At 43.7% G+C, this 22460-nt stretch overlaps 1 long non-coding RNA gene across 1 annotated transcript in view; it reads right to left on the bottom strand.

The window, feature by feature from the left end:
* Positions 1-304: 304 nt before the first annotated feature.
* The window catches only part of LOC112919325 (uncharacterized), a 60591-nt gene continuing 38435 nt past the window's right edge, over positions 305-22460 (bottom strand). Inside the window, exons 4-5 of the long non-coding RNA XR_003234865.2 lie at positions 2150-15321; positions 305-809 (exon numbers count right to left, since the gene is read on the bottom strand). This is a non-coding gene — a long non-coding RNA (uncharacterized lncRNA). The remainder of the gene's footprint in view (positions 810-2149; positions 15322-22460) is intronic.

The following is a 22460-nucleotide window of genomic DNA, read 5'->3' as shown; positions in this document are numbered from 1 at the left end:
AGGTCCTACTGGAGGACCAGACGGGGAGGCGGGGAGGCAGTCCTTATGTCTACGGTGCGCATGTGTGTGTGGTGCGTGTGTGCACAGGTATATGCACACGCCTGCACTTATGCCTCTACTGCTGAAACTTAATTGTGTTGTTTCTACACCAACATAACTAACCTTCCCTCTTTAGAATTACTAAATTTGTACTGGATGACACAGAGAAGTACCAAGTAATGTATCACTGATTGTGTTGGATCATGTACGTAAAATAACACCCATCGAGTGTTGAGACTTTACTGGTCACGGAAGCAAAACTATATCCAGCCCAATGCTTTTAAATTTTAATAAAGAAGAGATTAACAGGTGATTATACCCTTACAATTCTGATTGTATATCTATTGTTCAAAGTCTCTGTTGCTTTTTTTTTTCTCCTGGGAGTATTCATGGGAAATGAACAAATTGAATCCAAAAATAGTCATCTCCAATTTCATTTCCATTCTATGGGAGCATTTTCAACAACATGCAGACTGCGATAAGAGTATCTGCCTCAGCCAGGCAACCCACGGGAGGAATGATGGATCTGCGGATACTTCTAAGTCTTAATAAACATCCGAGGTCTAAAATGCCCTAGATGGGCAGAGCAGCTCTCCTCAGTTGGTTCTGGACTTTCCTATGAACGCAGAGTGTACCTGGGCAAGCTGGTTTCCATCTGGAAGAACCGGATGATCAACTCTTGTGGGTAGAATCTTGAGTGAATTGATTTCAAAAGGTGTCAGGTGCCAGGTGGATATTACAGGAGACTACAGGTGTGGAGGTTTGAGAAACTGTTAAATTATAGAACACAGTGATAAAAAGGCAGTTAACTATAATGGCTATAACTTTCCCATAAAATAGTTTGACAGAGAGCCCCATGATGTCTCTATTCTAAGGAAAAGCCCGAGGATTTTTGACTTCTCTCGTTAGTGATTGTTGTAGGAACAAATCAGGATAATGGTTGTAAATGGCTTTGAACAAATATTTAAAAGCACAATGCAAAAACAAGACAATGTTGTAATTACTTATGATTTTCTTTTATGAGTCACCTGTTGCAATTTGTTATAACTATAAACTTTAAGCACAAATATCCTACAATGATAACAAATATCATATTATATAGTAGTAGTATTACGTTGCTTATTTTTAGTCGTCATCAAAGAAACAAATGCTAAAAATTGCCTTTAAAGATTTTTTTTAGACTATAGCTATTTTGATTTCATCCCAAACCCTGAAATCCAGCTTTTGAAGGATGGGATCATGGCGTGTGTGTTTTTACAACTCCCTAGATGATTTTATTTTTTTATTCATGAGAGACACAGAGACACAGGCAGAGGGAGAAGCAGGCTCCATGCAGGGAGCCCGACGTGGGACTCGATCCTGGGTCTCTAGGGTCAAGCCCTGGGCCGAAGGTGGTGCTAAACCACTGAGCCACCCAAGCTGCCCATCTGCACTGCTTTGATGAATGCAGATAAGAGTGCGACTGTAGTAGTCAAATAAATATGATTCATTTTAAATTGAGATTTTAAAAATACAACAACCTTTATAAATTAGCAAGGTAAGAAAATGCAAATAATCTGCCCATGAATGAATCCATTACCTTTATAGTACATATTTTTTAAAAGCAGTAATATAGAGACCATTTCTTTGCTTCTCTGGCCACTCATTTACTTCAGTGTCTCTGTCCCCCAGAAACCTGGACATCTCCAGAAGGCATCTGTTTCACAGATAATCAAGGACATATATCCCAAGCTGTCCTCGTCTCTGGCTCCTCTCCAAAGCTCAGGTGCTGTATAAAGACTCTTTGTTGCCAGTGGTGCCCTGTCCAGGGAGGCCACCTGGGGACCCAGAGGCCAGTGCCCAGTGTGCTGTCATCTCCCCTGAGCCAGTCAAGCATGGCTGAGATCTTAGTGTACCCGCCAATGCTGTGGTGAGCATGCGCTCTTACATGCACACTTACACGCACACCTACACTCACACTCCACGCACTCACGTACCCACCCCAGCACACACACCTAGGTCACGCTTCTGGAATGGTTCCCCAAAATTGCTTCCTTCTGCTTCCAGTGGCACTCCCAGATTTGTACAACTAGTGCTATCTAGGTTCAGTCCCCAGATGTGAGGCCCTCACCTGGAAAGTAGATGTGTGGAAAAGGCAGGAGAGCATCTGAGAGTAACAGGATGAGGGCGGAACTGGAGGCCGAGGGACAGGCCGGAGTCAAAATACTTTCTCCATGAATCTACAATCCAGGGCATTTCTATCATATCAAGTTTGGCTCAACTGTCTTCTCCCTTAGTTTCTGGAGCTGCACACTAGAGAAGGCTTTTCCAAGGGGTCCGCAGAAATGCTTGACATCTAGCTTGACTACAAGTTAGGTTCAGGCCGTGAGCTATCACCGTCGGTCCCAGAGTCCTTGGTTTGCTGTGGGAGAAAAATCTAACAGGCCAGAAATAGCACAAGGAAAACCATGAAAAGGCTAGTTTTATTGACAATTAAACATAAATGTGTTTAGAATACATTTAGAAAGAGCTGTTCCGATGTTTATCTTCTATTCTCCATGGAAGTGTGCTCAATCTATGATGTTAGTCCTCACCCTCCTTCCTCCATCCAAGAACAACGTTGTTACTGTGTCCAAAAATCTGGACCACTGCTCTGGAAAATGACCCAGCCCTGTGCTGGTCCATTAAGCAAACCTGTCATTAAAGGCTCCTTTGTCAAAGCTGGTCCTTCCCAAGGTGACCGTACGTCCTGACTGTGAACACACCCGCGTCAGACACCACTGGTCAGGCAAAGCCTTGGTACTTACCCCTGATTGATGTAGAAGAACAAACTCTCAGATGGCATCCACTGGTGTGGAATAGGGGAGGGTGGAGCTCCAGTTCCAGATAAGCATCAGAAATGCCTGTTACCTTGCAGATCTCACTGTCACGAAAGTTCTGAACCAGGCTTACATGATGTCACAATTAGCATCATTTCCTAGGCTGTGAGATTCACACAAGTATACATTTTCATTTAGGGAGAAGAGAAAGAGAGCTATATTTTGGTCCAGTAACTCCCTCATGTGGCTATAAGTCAAGGAAGATGCAAACACGTCATCTCAAACAGCTTTAAAAAAAGAAATATTTCTTTTGAAACAATTTTGGACTTACAGAAAAGTGGCAATAATAGTACAAAGAATACCCAGATAGCCTTCAAGTGGAATCCCAAATATAGACATATTATCACATTTGCCCTATCATTCTCTCTGTCTTAATATGAACAGTACATTTTTTTTTCTGAATATTTGGAAAGTAAGCTGTAGACATAATGACCACCCCTACTCCTAAATACTTCAGTCTTACTAACCACACTACAATTTTCAAAAGCAGGGAAGGAGCATTGATACAACACTATTATCTATTCTAGGGATCTTATAACAGCTTTGCCATTTGTCACACTAATGTCCTATGCAGCAAAAGAAAAGGAAATGGAAGTTTAAGGCTTTGGGTAGAGCCACCACGGGTCTGAGATTCTTTCCAGTAACAGGGTAGATAAGAACTATTAGGACTCAGAATACCACAGAACTGGGTAAAAACATCTCTTGGTATTTAGGCCTTGGACCCCTGCTGAATCAACATTCCTTTTTTTTTTTTTTTTTAGACAGAGAGAGAGAGAGAGCAGGGTTTGGTGCAAAGGGACAGAGGAGGCAGGAGAGAATCTCAAGCAGGCTCCATGCCCAGTACAGAACCTGATCTCAGGTCTCTGGGATCATGACTTGAGCCAAAATCAAGAGTTGGATGCTTAACCGACTGAGCCACCCAGGTGTCCCTGGATCAGCATACTCAATTGCAGAGTGAGAAACAGACACAGAGAATGTTGATTATGTGCCTTCTATTTCTTCTCTGTGTCTCCTTTGACAAACTTAATTGATCATGACAACACCTACCTGATGCCTGGTACACCCAAGGCACCATCTTTGGGGCAGGGAGATACAAGGTTAAATAGAATACAGTCTCAACACCCCTGTGAATCAAAATGACAGCAGCTAAGTTTGAATAGTGCTAAAAAAGGGAAAAAAGGAGAGAGACAACAGATTATTGAGTCCCTACTGTTTGGTGGATGCCATATCAAATGATTTTTATACATACCTCATTTAATTTTTACACACATGGTGAGACTGGCTTTATGTTTCCTGTTTCATAGATGAGGAAATTGAGGCTCATAAAATAAATCTGCCCAGGGCCTCCACTCAGTGAGACACAGAACCGTAACCTGAACCTGCCTCCAAAGCTGTGCTGGCCTCCCGGAAAGTAAGCGGTGGGAACAGATCATGTGGAGCAACAGGGAGGGAGACAGTGAGTTAGTGGAGGGCAGGGAGTCTCCCACCAGAGCACAGGCTGCTGGACAGATAGGACTTTGAGAGCGAAGATGAAAGCACAGTCCAGGGGTGCCTGGATGGTTCAGTCAGTGGAGCGTGTGACTCTTGATCTCGGGGTCGTGGGTTCAAGCCCCATGTTAGGTGTGGAGATTTACTTAAAAAAACAAAATCCTAACAACAACAAAATGCAAATGCAATCTAGACAGAGGGGAGAGCCGGTGGCTACATGGTCCTACACTGTGACTTGGCAAAACAGCCAAATTAGGTTCCCATGAACAGAGGAAACAGCTTCTCAGGAGTTTGAGTCTGCCCAAAGGGCACTGCAGCAAGTCGGAGAGCTGGAACAGATAATTCACACCCTGAGGCAGGAAACAGCTTCTCCCCTGGACACAGTGGTTAGTAAGCCTTCTTTTCTCCACAAAGTGCTTTCTGATTTTTTTTTTTTTAATAAGGTAGACTCACCCATTTAAGGTAAAGAGTATAAGATAGTACTGGGAGGACTTTTTCAAATTCAATATTTCTTCAGGGTGCCAGTCTGTTAAGTGTAGACAGAAGCAAGGAGCTGGGACTTGCCAGCCTTCAGTGCATTGGTCAAGCTACAGACTGCACAGTTTCCGGGGAAGCTATCTGGTTGGGTTGACATCTCCATTTCACTTCCCTCTCTCCATGCTTGTGAGCACTGTCTACCATTGTTTCTGGGTACAGTGCTCACTTATTAAGTTGCTAAAATTATGAATGAGTAACTAGCAAGTTTTTAAAAGTCATGTACCACGCTATACAGGTAGCAGGAGAACCCCAGTTCAGTAGGTGCCTGAAATCATTTTGCCATAAATTCTCCGTGCAGAGAGTTGTAGACTTACTTATATGGTCCAATTATAGAAATAACGTAATCTATAAAAAAAATAAAGGTTGGGGCACCTGGGTGGCTCAGTGGTTGGGCATCTGCCATTGGCTCAGGTCATGATCAGGGGGTCTTGGGATCAAGTCCCACAGGACTGCCTATGTCTCTGCCTCTCTCTCTGTGTCTCTCATGAATAAATCAATAAAATCTTAAAAAAATAAATAAATAAAAATCATCTTTGAGAATAATCATGATTAATAGTATAGGCTTTAGAATCAGATGACTTTAATTTGGTTTAATTTGCTTCTTCAGCGATCAACTGAAGTGACGTTGAACAAGTTACTTCCATAGGCCTCAGTTTAAAATATTGGAATAATAATGGCATCTACCATGAACTTATTTATTTTTTCCCAAAGATTATTTATTTATTTATTCATGAGAGACACAGAGAGAGAGAGAGAGAGACAGGCAGAGGGAAAAGCAGGCTCCATGCAAGAAGCCCAATGTGGGACTCAATCCCGGGACGCCAGGATCACACCCCGGGCAGAAGGCAGGCGCCAAACCGCTGAGCCACCCAGGGATCCCCACCTACCATGAATTTAATATAGCTCTTAAAAGTAATAAAGAATCATTCCATGTATCTTAGCTGATATTACTGTTAAACCCTCAACATCAACCACTGGTATTGTTCTTATGCATATTTATTGTTTTTATTGGCCTTCCAGAGAAAACCATGGTCCCTATGCTGTGGCCGGCACTACATTGGAAATTATATTGGCAGGTGTAGTCAAAATAAAAAGAATCTTGTGATGTTTCTTTTTATAAAGCTGTAATTAGAGGTGGATTTTTCTGGTCTGCTTTTTCATGGACCAAAGAATAATCATTGTTTTCAGTCCTGCTACAAAGTTGTTTTAGTGACCACTGTCATGTGGCTATGCAATACTTTAACAAGCAGACTCTGCTCAGTACGCAAGAAGAATTCAGTAAACATTGAAAGACTGAGTTGGAACATTAGCCAAATAAATACACTCGAAATAGTAAAAGGTATTCTCCTCGGGGCGCGTGGGTGGCTCAGTCAGTTAAGTGGCTGCCTTCTGCTCTGGTAATGATCCCCGGGTCCTGGGATCGAGTCCCACCGTCGGGCTCCCTGCTGGAGGGGGGAGTCTGCTTCCCCCTCTCCCTCTGCCCCTTCCCCGACTCATGCTCACTCGCTCTCTCTCTCTTTCTCAAATAAATAAGTAAAATCTTAAAAAAAAAAAAAAAAAAAAGGATTTCCCTATAATGTACTGAAAAATCTAAAGTGCTTACCCTTTTAGTGAAAGATATTTATTTGGGCTTCTATGTGACCAGCAATAACTAGTTGTCTATAATTTGGGGACAAATATTATGCTGTAAGAAAGAAGAGCCCCCAAGCACCACCTCCATCTCAAAATGAATGACAAATGAAAGCCTCTCTGTAAAGGATTCCTACTGCAAATTTACAATAGAGCTTGCAGCCATGTGAACTGAATGATCTCTACAACATTTTAAAATAACATTTTTTTCTTGTAACAAGGTAATAACCTCTATACCTAGAAAACACAGACAATGAAATATACAAAAATAATATGTCGGGACCCCTGGGTGGCACAGCGGTTTGGCGCCTGCCTTTGACCCAGGGCGCGATCCTGGAGACCTGGGATTGAATCCCACGTCGGGCTCCCAGTGCATGGAGCCTGCTTCTCCCTCTGCCTGTGTCTCTCTCTCTCTCTCTCTCTGTGTGTGACTATCATAAATAAATAAAAAATTTAATAAAAAAATAATATGTCAATTATAACATTACCACATCCTGGATAGAACCACAATTAATTTAGCTATTTTGTATAACATGTCAGTCTGGTCTGCTCTGTGTGTGTGTGTGTGTGTGTGTGTGTGTGTGTGTGTGTGTGTTTAAATCATCCTTCAGTGCACATGTTACAAAACTAGAGGTTATTCACTTAACAATGTAGCATTAATGTCCTATAGTGGCTGTAACAAATTACCATAGACCTGATGACACAACACAAATTTATTATGCTAATAGTTCTGGAGGTCAAAAGTCAGAAATGGATCTGCTGGCCTGAAGTCAAGGTGTCAGAAGAGCCGTCCGTGTTCCCTTCTGGAGGCTCTAGGAGAGAATCTACTTTCTGGCATTTTCCAGCTTCTCTAAGCTGCCATGGTCCTCAGCTTGTGTTCCCTTCCATCCTCCAAGCCAGCGACCGTCACCGGAGCCTCTCTCACACTGCCTCACTCTGATTTGGACTTTCCTGCCTCCCTCTTTCCCTTATAAAGACTCTTGTATTACAGGGGCCCCACTCAGATAATTCAGAATAATCTTCCCAACTCCTGTTCAACTAATGAACAGCCTTAGTTCTATCTGAAACCTCAACTGCCCTTTACCACACAACAGAACAGATGCACAGGTTCCAGGAACAGAAATGGATGCTTTTGGGGAGAAACATTATTCTTCCCACTGCAAATACATTCTGAGTATCCTCGTGGTCCTTAAATATTCCTCTGTACCATCATTTGTAATCCCTACGGCGCATTTTATTGTATGGATATACCACAAACCATTGTGTCATTTTCCTACAATGAAGATATATAAGTTGCTATTGTTTGCAGTTCCTGGACAATAAAAAACAGAAGTTATAGTTTTAAATAAGACTGCTATATATATTTATACATTAGTATTTCTGAGAAGGCAGTGGCTGAGTTTCTTATCAGTTTACGCTTCCACCACGCAGGTGTGAGCTGCTCTTTCCCAATGCCCTCACAGACACTGACCATTAGCATTCCTTTTCAATCTCTGCCAAATGGAAAATTACTTTCCACTTTTATCTGTTTTTTGGGGGGCTTTTTTGGATTCTATTGAGATTGAATATGTTTTCAGACTTATGTTGGCCACCCCAGGTTCTTCATTTGTGCAGTGCGTGCCAATCAATGGTGAACTCTTGTTAAGTCTGTAATCATGTCAGCAACTTTGACAATGAGACTTTGTGGGAGGTACCTTCATTTTTACTGAAATCCCTAGACTTATGATGTTATTAAAGTGCCCACATTGCTCCTGCATTGCTGCATCCAAGAAAGCTCCACTTGTCCTCTCCGGGTACAACACAATTCCCAGGCCCTCTGTCACTGATGCAGTGAGTCATTTAATACCAAGTGGCAAGATGGGTGCCGAGTGCCTGGGCTCCAAGCCAATCAACGCTGAATGCAAACCCTCTCAAGATGACTCTTCCTCCTTCTTCATGTGAACTTTGCCTCCTTAGGTCTTTCACTAGTGTGTTGGTACAATGAGCAGTTAGGGCTGTATTTCTAAACCGTGGAGAATTCCTGCTGCTGATGTCTAGATTTGCTGCAACTCTCATCCAGCATGTTATAACCAAACCTTATTTTAGAAGCTGTTCTTATGCTTATATTAATCATTAATATTTAGTGCCCTTTGTTTACCATTCTTTTTTTGTTTTAAGATTTTATTTATTTATTCATGAGAGACACAGAGACAGAGAGAGAGAGAGAGAGAGGGAGAGGCAGAGACACAGGCAGAGGGAGAAGCAGGCTCCATGCAGGGAGCCTGATGTGGGACTTGATCTAGGGACTCCAGGATCAAACCCTGGGCCGAAGGCAGGAGCCAAACTGCTGAGCCACCCAGGGATCCCCTTGTTTACCGTTCTTACATACATTTCAGAAAACTAAACAATTCCTATGCAGGGAGCTACACTGCACAAATATGACAGAGACCAGTGTAACTGACACAAAGAAAGAATCTTCAAGATGCTTCATTAGTTCATTTAGGCATGGCGAACACATCCATGTCATTTTTGTAGATTTTATATTTTTGTACCTCTTTCTCTTCACATTTACTTATCCAAAATTGGAGGGTAGGGCGGGGGCAGATAGAGAAATGTAAAAAAAAAAAACAAAAATCAAAAAACAAAACACAGTGTGTCTCCTCATATGAAACACATCTCAGTGTTAAAACAAATGAAAGAATATTGTGTGATTTCCAGGAAAATGTCAATAATGCCTGGATGAATTTGAACAAATACCAAAAGACCCAGAAATGGTTATATCCCAACTAGAGGCAAGTATTCTACTATAAGTCAGGGGAGGGAGAAAATCTGGCTGCAGCCAGGGATCGAGGACAAGTCTGGGTCCCCAACCCTCCATATTACCAAGGTTTGTTTGTCCTGAGCTGTGATGAATCCTGTTCCTCTGGTTATAGGGGTTTTGTTTTGGAAGTCACCCTGCATTTTGATCATTCAAAGAATGCAGTAAACACAGCATGCCCCAATTTTATGTTCGTGGCTGATATCCTATCAATATTTGAATGTCATCTAACACTGGTTTCCAGAATTTGGATAGGCCAGACATGAACTTTAACCAGGGACCCAAGGTGCCTTGCAGGCTGCAGAGCTCAGGGGTCAAGTGCAGACATGGAGTCAGCCTGCCTGGGGTGTCCTGGCTGCCGGGTGGTAGCAGTGTGACCAGGCTCCTGCACTTGTACTTCCTCATCTGAAAATCAGAGAACAGTGTTGACTTCCTCACAGTGTTTCCAGAATTAAGTAAGTGCATACATGTTGAGTATTTCATCTGTCAGTTAAAAAAAAAAAAGTTAAAAAAACAAAAAGCAGCAGTGAAAATTAGCAGCTTCTCTTATAATTCAGGAACTAAATGGCCAAAGGCAAGAGAGTTCCACTTTGGCTTTCAGACAAGATAAAGGCTCTAAAGATGGTAAAATATTTCCTCCATCTGCCTATCTCAGGCCACAAGCATGTATGTGAAACTCCAAAATAGAATTCAGGAAATGGTCTAAATCTGTGAATTCAGCCCCTATTTGTATGAGTGTTGAAAACTTATTGAGATGACTTAATATATCGATTGTTCGAATTAGAATTAACAGTGGCTTTATCATGATTTGATCTCATGATTATTCCCCATGGAATAATCCCCATGATTATTCCTACCTACCATCAACTCTTCTTAATGACATTTACTCAATATCGAATCCATAGCCTTAGTCCTAGCTCCTAAATTGAGGTTATTATTAACCTAAGTAACAGTGTTTACATGAAAATGAGATTATATATTTTCATTATCTCAATACATAGATCATTCAGTTGCAATGTTACCAAAAGTCCATAAAATATGTACTCACCCCATGAGAAGTGGCTTTCCCTTAGAAAATCCATCCCATTTCTCGGTACTCGGTCTACATCTGAATCCTTTTCTCATATAAATCAAAAACACTCATCTATTATTGGATCTTTCGCCTGTGAAACCATTTCTGAATCCATGTTTCTAGTAGCTTTAAGTACTAAGAAGTTAATTTCTTGACCATTCCATCCAAACCTAGGAACACTTCAGTAGATCCATGAATGACATACTCAACCAGCATTTGCTGAGCACCTGCCATGTTTTGAACCCTCCTCTAGGAAGTGCATAGATGCCAAGAGAAAAGACCTACATGATCACACCTGAGGGCTTCACAGTCTCTTAAGTGATGCAGAAATGTGAATCAGGAAGGGCACCCTTAGTGGAAGGGAACCAGCTGTTCAGGCTCTACATACATAGTCAACAGCTCTGAGATAGGAGATCTCGAAGACTTTGTAACATAAGTAACATAAGTGTTGTCCTCAATATGGGACAACAGCATATACAGTCTCCACCAGTTTATGGAGGTGATCCCCCTTATCACTCACCACAGACGTCCCCTCTCATGCCTCCAAACAGCTGAGAGCATATCTGCAAAGAGGTTCCTCTGATAATGCAGTAAGCCCTTGCCTTCTGTTTCCACGGTGGCCACCGCCACTTTGTTCCCCTAAGAAATGTTGCTGTACTCCTCTAAAAGCGAATGAGGAAAAATGTCACTGCTGGCAAATGAACTCTGTTTTCACACCATTGCCATGAGTGCCAGGGGAAAAGAATTTGAGAAGAAAGCCAGAGTTTTTCCTGACCAACCCACCTAGGATTGGGTCATGGTGCCTACTGAGAAAGACGAGCGAGTTCAGTATTCAGGAATAGCCAGTTTTATCCAGATCCAGGCAGGTGAGGACCTAGACATCTGGAACACCGCATCATTAACTCTGGAGCCAAAGCTGGAGAAGGCACCCTTTCTCTGCATCTTAGTATCTTCCTCCATAACAAGACGATAATAAAACACTTATTTATGTCAAAAGGAAGCTACTTAGAAAAACTGGTTTACTGCCTAGACAGGTCTTTGAACACACTCCGTGCTTATGAGCAGTGTAACCCGTCATGTTTGGTTAAAGGCTCCTCCCTCTGACAGGCCACCCACTGGGCCTGGTAGCAAAGTTGCAGGGAATTCTCAAAAGCTAGTGCAGCAGACCACTCTGCCAGGGGTGTGAGTCTCTACAGCCATGGAAAGATAATGACAGAAAACAAGTCCTTGAAAGTGATACATTTTGCATTAGATGGGAATTGATAAATGCCAAGTTTTTTTAATGTTTCTTTTAAAAAAATTATTTATTTATTCATGAGAGACACAGAGAGAGAGAGGCAGGGACATAGGCAGAGGGAGAAGCAGGCTCCATACAGGGAGTCTGATGCGGGACTCGATCCCAGGGCCCTAGGATCCCACCCTGAGCTGAAGGTAGATGCTCTTCCACTGAGTCACCCACCCAGGCGTCCCATTAAAATGTTTCTGAATATAACATCAGAGCCTCTAGACATCTCCTGCAGAAAACCTCTGTCATTTAAGGGAAGACGACGTCAACCAGAGGGAAACAATGACAATACTACTCCTACAGGGGTGTATGGCTCACTGTGTGCCACACGCTCATGCACACTTGGTGATTTCTCTAATTCAAGTAGTCCTCCAGGTAGCCCGAGGAGGCCAGAACTGTAATGATTCCCTTTTCCATAGAAGGTCACTAAGGCTCTAGGTTAATAGAAACTCAAGATGTTTATGTCCAGACCACCAAGAGAGAGAGAGAGCAGAAGGGGATCAGAAGATAGCAGTATGGCCAGAACCACCAATGTGCAGTGTCACATGCTTCAGGCCAATTGATGGGGAGGACACTTAAATGATTAAAACATTGCATTTATTCCCTAGGATATTCCTAAATAAACTACTTTTCTTCAAACACAAATAGACACCTAGGGAAGCCTGGGTGCTCAGCGGTTGAGCGCCTGCCTTTGGCAAGGCTACAGTTCTAGCTATTCAGTCAGACGCTTGTCCTAGGCTCCTGAGTGGCTCAGTCAGTTAATAAGCCGACTGTTGATTTTAGCTCAGGTCCTGAGCTCAGGGTCATAAGATGAGCCCCATGTTGGGCTCCAGACTCAATGAGGAGTCTGCTTGGGAGTCTCTCCTCCCGCCCTCCCCCCGCCCTGCACTCTCTCTCTCTAAGAATAATTAAATAAATAAAATCTTCATAGCCCAGGCATTGCTGTGTGTATGTGACTCAAGTCCATAACCAGTGACTTACTTCAGAGAGGTTCTCCTACATAATCTAGATGAGCCTGATTCACTCGGTTGAAAGACCTTCAGAACAGGACTGAGGCTTCCCTGAAGAAGACATTCTGGCTGGGGACAATAGCTGCAGAATGTTCCAGAATTCCCAGCTTGCCCTGTGGATTTTGGGTGTGACCAGCCAGCCCCACAATCACATAACCCAATTCCTTGCAATAAAATCTCATACTATCTGTCTCCTACTGGTCCTGCTTTCCTGGTTGAACCCGTTTACTCTGAGATAGTTCTCAAAATGCTCCCCGTAATGAGTGTATGACAACGAGTTAGCAGGAGGATACTGGGCATGTATTAGATCTAGTATCACAAAGTGAGCTTTTAAGTGGTTTTGAAATTTTCCCTGCATTCTTGTTTACTGATGAACTTATAGTCTCTCTGAGGAAGGACTCAGAAAATCACCTTGCTAAGCCAAAGTAAGCTTTAAATTAAAGTTCCTTTGAAATAATTCTGAACAAATTCTGAATGAATAGTCCTAATAAAGTTCCAGAAAGTGAAAAGAGAGAGGAGACTCCTTCACTCCGATAGAAAGCACACAGTAAGGCACACACGTCTCTGAGAGGGCACCTACCTAAATCCCTACAGAAACATCAAACAGCATTACTTAATCAATAGCACAGAATATTCAAACAGCGTGAAGGCAGGGCCAACGACATCCTGAACACCTTGAGCTTTGTGACTTTGGGCAAGTCCCTCAGCATCTCTGCATCTCCAGCTCCTGGGCCATAAAATAGGGACTCGAACGGTGCCTGCCTCATAGGACTATCATGGTGACTAGGCAGTTAATATTCTGGAGGCTTAGCAGGACGCCAGCATGTGGTATGCAGCTTTTATTTGTGGGTTTGGGAAGCTGGCAAGGACTTCAGAGAGGAGCTGGTGCTAGAAAGACTTGCATTAGGCGCAAAGCACGAGGTCCACTCCTGAGTGAGGGGGAAACTGGTTTGAGCAGAGCTTAGAGGCAGGACAGAGGAAAGCTCCTGATGTTGACCCTAATTAAACCAGCCTGGTGGTCCTTATTAGAAACCCCAGGAGCGTCAGATTGTCGTCAAAACGAAGTCCAGGGCAGCCCGGGTGGCTCAGCAGTTTAGTGCCACCTTCAGCCCAGGGCCTGATCCTGGAGATTCAGGATCGAGTCCCACATTGGCCTCCCTGCATGGAGCCTGCTTCTCCCTCTGCCTGTGTCTCTGCCTCTCTCTTTCTCTCTTTCTCTCTCTCTCTCATGAATAAATAAATAAATAATAATAATAAAAAAACAAGTCCAGATGCTATGTCTGTGATACCATATCCGAGACACCTTTAAAACTAACTATACCTTAGGTTTCTCAGAAGAATTTTATGGCTACACGAGCTGACGAAAATGTTAAATGAAGACTAACAGGCCTTTTTAAAGCAGGATTCCCCTCTGTTAGGAGATGGACGCTCAACGTATGGATGTGCTGCCAGCAGGATGCCACAGGCAGCAGCGCCCCAAATGGGCCACTGCACCCTCTTGCTCCGGAGCACCTGACAGGAGCACCGGTGAGAGGTGCCCCCTTCTGCAGACACCAGCTGTGTGAACTGGATTTTCTGAATTCTTGCTGCCCTGCTATCCGGGGTCCTGCTGACACCAGCTCACCTTTCCCACAGGGGCCAGCCAAGCCAGAGCACAGCCTCCCACCTCCTCTAGGAGGCCCTCACACCCCAGGAGGCTGCATTCCTTTGCCCTAATCATCCCAGGGTCAGGTACCAGACAGCTAGGCATGGCCTCTGCCCCCTCCCAGAGCCCGCTAAAATTATTCAACCAACGAATTCTAAGCCTGCTTACCCCGCCTTGCCTTGCCTTTCCTGAGGAAACCACCATAAAGGCTGCTGCCCACGCTCTGCCATTGCTCTCACTGGCCCCAGACCCACCCTGTGGCTTCCCAGTGGGGCCCTGCACTGCACGGCAGGCCCCTCCTCTGGACAACTGTAACTCATTATCTTTTCAACAGCGATTGCTGATTTGTTGGCCTCATCACACCCGAATCATCACAAAACCCACATTGCAAAGCACCCGTGTTGGGGCGCCCAGGTGGCTTAGTCGGTTGAGCGTCTGACTCTTGGCTTCAGATCGGATCATGATCTCAGGGTGGTGGGATTGAGCCCTGCGTCAGGCTCTGTGCTCAGTGTGCAGTCTCCTTCGGGTTCTTTCCCTCTCTCTCTCTGCCTCTCCCCACTCCTGCTCCCTCTCTCCTTAAAATGAACACATAAAATCTTTTAAAAATAAAAATAAGTCATGAAACATCGGTATTGGCAATGAAGGGCTTTAAAGGCTTTTAAGCAGAAGAGTCACATTATTATGTTTTAGAAGCATCTGTCTTAAGCATTACCTCTGTACCTCTGCACCACATTCCAAATCTCTGGAGCCCTGGGAAGCTCAAAACCAACCTGAACATTTAACTGAGAGATGCAGAGGGGTCAGGAGAACCCAAACTTCCACCTCTAGACATCCTGATGAACGGGACGCGTCTTTGGGAGCACAGAGGATCACGTGAAGAGCTGTCCCTTACCCCAGCCTGGATCCCCTGGGACTGCGGGCAGGAAAGGCGATGGACTGCCAGCCAGCTGCAGCTTTGTCTCTGTGTGTAGATAATTCTAGAGGTTACAGCAAGGCAAGAAAGACTTGTGATTCACCCAAACTTTTCAACTGGAGATACACAAAAGGAATTAAGAAACTGATCCTGTCTTGACACGCTGACCTCAATTTTTTTTTTCATCTACAATATAAGGGATGGGAGGGGGTTTGAATCTGTTACTTCATAAAGGACCTTCTAGCTCCTAAAGTCGGATTCAAAATTACTCTACTGAGCTACTAATTGCAGCAAATTTTATAATCCTATAAAATTGCTCTAAGTCATAAAAAAGATTGATGCAAAATTTTTCCATCTCTATGCACTTTTTTCCCCCTTTTCTCTACTGTGCCTGTTCCCCAAAGTGCACTTCTGTTTTGTTAGTTACAATTACCCTACTATTTATTGTGAGCCAATTAAAATAAATATTTCACTTTGGAAAAGGAAATGTACTTTTTTTCCCCTAGGCCGGTGCCAACCTTCATTCCACACCTTGCCCATCACTTAACCAACTGTAAGCTTTATCTGCACTTGGAAAAGGCATTAGGGAATGAATGACTCATTGCCCCACCAAAGCTCTTTGAGGTTCAGAGGACACAGGCTGCATCCCCTCCCCCCAGGGGCAGCACTTGACAGAGCTCTGAATGGGAACTGCAATGACCTTGCTTGAAAGTAAGGAAATGAATCATAGGGCTTGACCAAAACTTACTAGTTCTGTCTCCAAATTAAGGAACAATGATAGAACTGATGGTTGCCTGATAAGCAAATTGAGGTGAAGAGTGGAAGACAGAAGTACATTCGCTTTGTATCTTCTGAAGAGAGAACTTTGAAACTTGAAAGACCTGCCTGTCACTTCTTCTCAGGTGGGATCTCAGTGAGTCCTTGTATGTGAAACATCACGTTTGAAACAGGTGATGTTTCAAATCAGTATCTTTAAGCCATGAGTATCTTTAGTCATTAAATATGGAGGGAGTCCTAAATCCATTGGCCATGCTGTTTTTCCAATAAGGATAATAGAAACCCGGGTGCTACTGGGTTGTAAGAAAGCTACCAAAGGTGCATGATCCTTGCTTTGAAAGGTATGTGTGCAAAGGAGGAAAAAGGCCCTATGGTTGGTAGCATTAATCTTGCGTAAGCAGGCCAGCATTGGAGCATACAATCGGATGAAGAAAGCAAATAGCAAATGAAAAGATGATTGACATTTAGCTGGGATTATCAGTCGTGAGGAGAAGCAAAAGCAGTAATGAAGTAGAAGAGATTTGCTCCATTCCTCAGCAGTGTGGAGAAGCTGGTATAAATGATAGCAGGGACACCAGGAAAGGTAGAGCATGGATTTCCCATTTTCTGGACACTAGTGCTAGAAAAATTATGTCTGTGGAAGCATCCAACTATTGCACTCAATGTAATTATTCCTATTCTCCTGTAGAAACTGCTGTAGGTATTCATTCAATATGTATTTATTGAACTTCTTACCTATACATAACCGAACTAATAACCACATGCTATCTATGGAGATAAATATTGCTTTTAAGAAATTTGCTCTTTTTTTAAAAAGATTTTATTTATTCATCTGAGAGAGAGAGAGGCAGAGAGAGCACAAGCAGGGTGAGAGGCAGAGAGAGAGAGGGAGATGCAGACTCCTAGCTGAGCTGGGAACCCAACGTCGGGCTCGATCCAAGAACCTAGAGATCATGACCTGAGCTGAAGGCAGATGCTGAACCATCTGAGCCACCCAAGTGCCCCAAGAAGTTTGCTATTAAGGAAGGAAATGGGTGATGACAACTGACTGTAATCACAGTGCTGCTGAAGTTCAAACAAAAAGAACAAGGGAAAAAGTATTATTACCAGAGACTCTTCTGAAGATAAGACTGAAGCTCAGCTTTAACAAATGGATTCAATTTTGACAGGCAAACAGAGGAAGAATATTCTAGAAGAGTGAAACAGAGAAGTAAAGGCATTCCTTAAGAGGGTTTACAAAACTATTTTAAATATGATCTCTCCTTAAATGCCCTGTCGTCCTGTTCGTAATTATTTGGGTGTTATCTTCAGTGGGGGAAGTCCTGCAGGCTCGGCACATCTGTACATCCTTCCAAGCCAGCTCCAGGGAAGAGGGAATCTATTGCCCCTTCAGATAAATGTGTCACCACTTGGATTCCAGCAACCCTAGCCATCTCTCAGACCTCAGGAAACTAGATGCCATCACGTCAAGTGTTTGCTTTATTGGTCAAGGGAAATTAGCTCTTCAATTTCAAGCTTGAGGGTCCTGGGCGGAGTTGTCTTAGAAGATGTATTGTGGTGTGTGGCATCACCTGAATGAGCAATGGCCAAATGGAATGATTCAGACACCGCTTCGTGGACTCAGCTCGGGCAAGCACACTCCATCCCAGCAGGACTTCTTCGGGTAGCATGCCTGACGTCTCAGGAGCTGCTCTTGATGGAAATCTCACATACAAACTAACCAATGATCACTGTAGTGAAATATTAAAATAAAACCTGGGAAGGTTTTGGAGATTATTTTCTTTCACTGGAATGGCAACACTTTCTCGCCCTCTGAATGTGCAATTATTCCTGTTTTCCAAAGCTCCCAAGTAGTTGTCCCAAAGTACATCAGATAGGTTTTAAAGACATACTCTGTACATTGCAGCTATACCTGGAGGGAGGTGTTATGAGGGGGCGGTTCCACTTTTTATTTTCCATATTCTGACTTGTTTGAATTTCTTACAGGGTGCATACATGTTTCATGCTATATGTATATACTTTTTGCATTCAGAAAAGTAACCTTCATAGGTTGAGAACTTCCCAATTTGTCATTCTACGTAAAGCAACCTCTTTTGACATCTCCAGGTGCATGTGTGCTACGTGTGTATTTTGCCAACCTCATGATGCTGTGCACTTGATAAATGCCTAGGAAGTATTCATGAAATAAAATAATCAAGAAGTAAGGAACATTTATGTCTCAGCACCAGGAAGGTGTAGGGAGGCCTGCCCCTCAGTCTCACTGTCACCCAGCTGAGCTCTGGCTAAAACCAACAGCAAATGAGGGAAGGAGAAACAACAGAGTGGCTACACCCTGCACCCCTCATGGATCATGGGGTCCTGCCAGGAGCCTAGGCCTCTAGCTGCCTGCTGGTCTCCACCTGTGCCTTCCTGCCAGCCTCTGCCACAGTCCCCCGGCTGCCTTGTCCTCATCACCTGACAGTCAACCAGGATCCCCCCAGTGGCTGCCGGGCAGAGTGAAGGTGGCCCCAGGTGGAGTGCACTGAAGCACAGTTTCAAATGTCACACACTGCCAGCACACCTGCCCGGCCTCCTGGGAGATGGTCCCCCAGGCGTGAGAAGGCTCGCCCCCTGCATTAGACTGCTTTGGTAAAGAGTCACCTGAGCACTGGCTATTTTTATTCACAACTTGGGCTCAAAACTAAGCTAGATCTGATTAGGCAATGATGTCCAGGGTAGAAAGAGTTTGCCTTCTGGTGAGTCTGAGATTAAGACCCTTCACGGGAAAAAAAAATAAAAAATAAAATAAAAAAATAAAAAGACCCTTCATGGGGACGGGTTGCTCCATCTGTGGAGCCCATCTCGTACTCCCGGGGGAAGAATCAGCCACAGGCTGCAAGGTGGCAGCTCCCTGCACTCCCATTACAGGGACACAAGTGCAATCCCTGCTGTACCCCATCCTGGGAGTAGATTGAAGAGGATCCCAAGTAGAGGACGGGGAAGACTCACACCAGCTTCGGCCTCTGGAATGTTCGTTGACTCCAACATCACTAAGTCAATCTGCTGCTTTGTCCAGGACAACCGGACGGAGCCCAGTGACTCCAGTTCCTGGTGGGGTTTGGGTATGAAAATCTAGAAACAACCCTACGTGTCCGGAGGTCTTGAGAAAGAGGTGCCATTGACCCTTTACCAATGGACTCTTCCAGTATCCACAGGTGCTCCAGATCCAGCCTTCTAAGGGCAAGGTCCTGTCACCTCATCCTTACCTTGAACCATGTATTCAGGACCTGGTCTGTGTCTGCATCTTTTCAGGTGGTACCTTAAGGTTTTTAAATGTGAGCCCACAGACCAGCCTGGAGTGGAGGGAGGGCTGGGGGAGGGGCCTCCCTGAAGCCCTGAATTGGAGCACAAGTCTGGGGAAACCACTGACCAGCTCATGGAGTAAGCGCAAGATGAATGAAATGTGTCCATTTCTTTTTCTTTTTTCTTTCCCACCTCGTTACTACTTGCTAAGCTTCACGTGTGACCAGGAAGGATAGAAAATACTGACTATCCCATTTTTATCTGTTTTTTGTTCCCGTGAATTTAAGTGCCCAGATTGGGACAAAGTCTAAGCAGGAAGAGTCTGCATCCTGACAACCCCCATCCCCCACCAGGTGGCCTTCACTTTCTGTTCCTATTTCCATTTTACTCTTTCAACTCCACTTTCACCAGAGACTTCCTGTTCCCTCAGTCCCTCTCCAAGTAAAAACAGGTAAATTTTATATTCTTGAATGAAACTTATTATCTGAAAGATTTTCCCTTTGCCTCTTAAGTTGTAATATTATAAGCCAAATACTGTTAAGGAAAGGTTATCACTGATACTGTCTTTGGGTTAAGACTGGTTCAAAAGGCTAAGTCCATGGTTGTTTCAATTTGCCAGCAAGTTGAAATTAAGTATAAAGCAATCAGAAGAAATATCTAGAGAGTAGTGTTTTACTCATGAGACTTCCCCCCAGCCATGGGATGCTGGAGCCCACTGTCTCCAGAAAACTGCCTCAGAGCCACCTGTCTGTGGAGGGGGGACTCCAATGCTCTGCTTTTAACACCTGATGGCCACCCCATGAGGATGACGTGGAGAACAGTGGCTGTGATGGGTATGCTAAAACTTGACAGATATTAAGGGCACCTGGGTGGCTCAGTCCATGAAGCATCTGCCTTCAGCTCAGGTCATGATCTCAGGGTCCTGAGAAGGAGCCCCATATCGGGTTCCCTGCTCACCAAGGAGCCTGTTTCTCCTTCTCCCCGCCCCCCCCGCACCCCCCCACCGCTTGTGCTCTCTCTTGCTCACTCTCTCTCTCCTTCAAATAAAGAAACAAAATTAAAAAAAAAAAAAAAAAAAGAATAGGGGCGGCCCGGGTGGCTCAGCGGTTTAGCACTGCCTTCGGCCCAGAGCATGATCCTGGGGACCCAGGATTGAGTCCCACATCGGGCTCCCTGCATGGAGCCTGCTTCTCCCTCTGTCTCTGCCTCTCTCTCTCTCTCTCTCTCTCTCTCCCTCCCTCCCTCTCTCTCTGTGTCTCTCATAAATAAATAAAATTTTTTTAAAAAAGAAAAAAAGAAAAAAAAATTTACAGACATTAGATGAGCAACAAAACTAAGAGAAAAAAAAATATGGTTTTGATCTAAGCATATGAGATTAAGACCAGTATTAACTATAATCATTTACTTAACATTTGCTAGCAATTTGAAACTAAATGAAGTGTCCTTACCCAGATGAATCATGCTATCAAACCTACTCATCATTTTACCCTTAAATCCACAGTATCACTTGATGGATTGAAGGAACTACTAAAAAAATTAATCGCTTGGAAGAAGGAAGTGTAAAAAAAAAAAAAAAAAAAGGAAGAAGGAAGTGTTAGGGAAAAAAGCTGGAAAAAAATGAGAGGGAGAGTCTGATGAAGTAGGGTTCATCTAAACACAGTGTCATGGAGATGGGACTTTGGCCAATGAAGTCTTGTAGCTAATGCACTCACCCATTCATCCCATAATGATTGACTGGTTGTCTGTTGGTGCTCCATGAGTCAGACAGACGAAATCAAATTGGCATTTTAGCAAGATGACAGGACCCCATGGAAATAGGATTGAAAGGGGCAAGGTTGGCAGCAGGAAGCATCAGAGGCCACGGCAGTAAATCCTGATCAGAAACTATATAAGCCTGAATGACCTGATGACTTAGAAGGATGACTTAGAAGGCAAATTCAAGGGGCGGGTATTTGGGAGGTAGAATTTCAAGAAACACTGCTTAAAATCAAAGTTGTAATCACGGTAGTTAAAATTAATAAGTATTTACTGTATGGCTTTACACTCTCATCTAAGAGGAGTTAGAACTAAAGCAGTTAGGAGTGTGCATTCAGATCTGAACTACCCCCCTAGCTCTGTGACCTTGAAAAGTTCTTAACCTCTCTCCGCCTCAGTTTCCTTGATGGTTTAATAAGAATTAAATGAGTTCATATATGTCCCTGTCCTCATTCCTCATGCACTTTGGCGTCTAGTCATCTAGCACATCCTTTCTCTGACCTCAGGATCAACCAATTCCCCTTCCCAGGAGGCAGATACACCAGATCATGGATCCTCCTTTATGCCATAACTGGTCGTTTTGAATCTGTGTTATCCCCAAGGGCATAAGTCAGATCCTGGCACATCCTCTAAGAAATTAATTGTGAAGTGGCGCCAGGTCAGTTAAGCAGTTCCTCTAACCACACCAGGCCCCTGCCATCACTTAGGGGAGCCCTTCTCGTGTATTCCTAACAACTTGTGTGATGAGGCAATTTAGAATGTTACTACACAGACATCAGTTTAACTTTTTAAAGATCATTTCATTACACTGGTATGATTTGCTTCATATTTATGCTTTATATAGTATTTTAGCAGCAGAGTCTGCCTCTTGATAACTTCCCAATGTTAGCAAGAAATTATTCCAGGTTGAGCCCTACTATAGGTATTCCATGTCGAAACAGGTCAGTAGACAAGAAAAGCTCTGGAAGTCTGGAGTGCCCTTTGCACTTCCCACGTCCCATCTGAGCCTTGCTACTACACTTATACTTGCAAGCATCCTCTTGCACAGTTAAATGGGAATGTTTTGGGGATCCCTGGGTGGCTCAGCGGTTTAGCCCCTGCCTTTGGCCCAGGGCGCGATCCTGGAGTCCCGGGATCGAGTCCCACGTCAGGCTCCTGGCATGGAACCTGCTTCTCCCTCCTCCTGTGTCTCTGACTTTCTCTCTCTCTCTCTCTCTCTCTCTCTCTCTCATAAATAAATAAATAAATAAATCTTTTTAAAAATAAATAAATAAATATTTTAATAAATAAATAAATAAATAAATAAATGGGAATGTTCCAAGTATTTCCCTCAGGAGATTAATTATATAAAGCCTAATTAATCACATTTTAGA

This window comes from Vulpes vulpes, chromosome 5 (genome assembly GCF_048418805.1).
Source record: "Vulpes vulpes isolate BD-2025 chromosome 5, VulVul3, whole genome shotgun sequence".
In the NCBI taxonomy this organism is placed as follows: Eukaryota; Metazoa; Chordata; class Mammalia; order Carnivora; family Canidae; genus Vulpes; species Vulpes vulpes.
This window is presented reverse-complemented; position numbering and strand designations above follow the sequence as displayed.